A 1,556-nucleotide genomic window follows, 5' to 3' on the forward strand; every position below is an offset into this window, starting at 1 on the left:
AATATATTCGAGTTGTTTGTATACATCTATAATGATTTCTATAGAGTTTGTGATTTTTTAAATCATAAATAATTTTAACTTATCTGTTGAAATGAGTAATACAGAAAGTAAAGATATTTCTGGTGCATGTCTGAAAAAAGTATATTTAAAAATATTTAGTATTCTGTTTGTGTAATGTCCATAACCTATTTCATTCTCTCCTAGATATAATCTTTTGAATTCGACATTGTTTTATAATATAGCGGTTCATTAATAAATGTGTCCTTTCAGATTGCATTCCATATAGAAACAGTTTAAGATTCCTTTAATTCCTAGGTCCTTAAAGAATTTTATTTCTTTAGGATAAAATGACAATGTTATCTTACTTCAAAAGTTTTATAAAGGTTATGCTATGTAAAGGAATTTGTAAAAAGTGAAGATTGAATGATGCCAAACTAACTTTTACTTCTATGAATTACATGTATTCTTACACTTGTATATTTGTAATCAACTTTTTAATAACTGTTTTTAATTTCTTGCATCAGAAGAATGAAAAATGTGCAATACTTCACAAATTTTCATATCATCCTTGTACAAGAGCCATCTAAATCTCTGTATTGTAATTTGGGTAGACGTGCTGCTGAAGTATGTAGTATCCTGGAAATTTAAGTAGTTAATGATGCAATCTTAAGACAGGCATATATCTTTGGTTGCCTATTTGTAAGAAGGAAACCTTATTGTTCCCAAAATTGCAGTTCATCTTATTTCTGTAAAATTCTGTGTATGGTGGAAAAAAACTTATATTGTTTGTTCAATTGCTCACATTTGCAATTTTTTCAATGACTATTTTAAGTCTTTTACATTTGAAATTGGATCATACTTTGCAGCCTTTATATCTAGGTCCAAAGATGATGGATTTTCAAGTACTTATTTATTAACTGATTTAGCTTTGTGGAGATAATGGAGTCAAAGTAAGCCTTGCTTAAGAGCTACTTCTAAACTTCTGCAGCTTAAAATCTCCCAAATGAGGTCTTACTGGCACAAATGTCTTCCTGACCCTTTATCCATGTAGGAACAGACCAACCAGAATCTTACCCTGACAGCATAGATTTTCTTATTGGAGCAAAACTAATCTGTTACAAGGGATCATAAAGAGACAAACAGTTCAGACAGAACTGTTCAGACTAGAAGGTATTTTTTCAAAATATAATTGTTTATTACACCCTAACATTTCAAAAGAAGCTAAAGCCAAGAAGGTGAAAAAATTGTTCATATGTATGATTACCTAATATCTTGGCCTGTCTACCATCCAAGCAGGCAGGAACTTACACCACTGATTTTCTATCACCAAATATATTCCATAGCTCCAAAAGAAGTCCATATGTTTCTCCTCGTTATTAGGCCTTCAATTGGTAATGTTTTAATCACAGTGATTCTTCTTGTCTCTAGGCTGTATATCTCGGAATGGTAAAGCTTTAGCTCTAATTCTACCAAACACTGAGGTAGAGGTAATGGAATAATACTTTAAAACCGTTGCCTCATGTGGCTCAGTGGTAGAGTGCTTGCCTTGCATGCCT

General features: G+C 31.6%; 1 pseudogene; it reads right to left on the minus strand.

The window, feature by feature from the left end:
* Nucleotides 1-531: 531 nt before the first annotated feature.
* LOC122115568 lies at nt 532-628 on the minus strand (annotated as a pseudogene).
* Between the last annotated feature and the right edge of the window lie 928 nt (nt 629-1,556).

The sequence above is a fragment of the Dipodomys spectabilis genome, unplaced genomic scaffold (genome assembly GCF_019054845.1).
Source record: "Dipodomys spectabilis isolate Male_0828 unplaced genomic scaffold, ASM1905484v1 ptg000121l, whole genome shotgun sequence".
Taxonomy (NCBI): Eukaryota; Metazoa; Chordata; class Mammalia; order Rodentia; family Heteromyidae; genus Dipodomys; species Dipodomys spectabilis.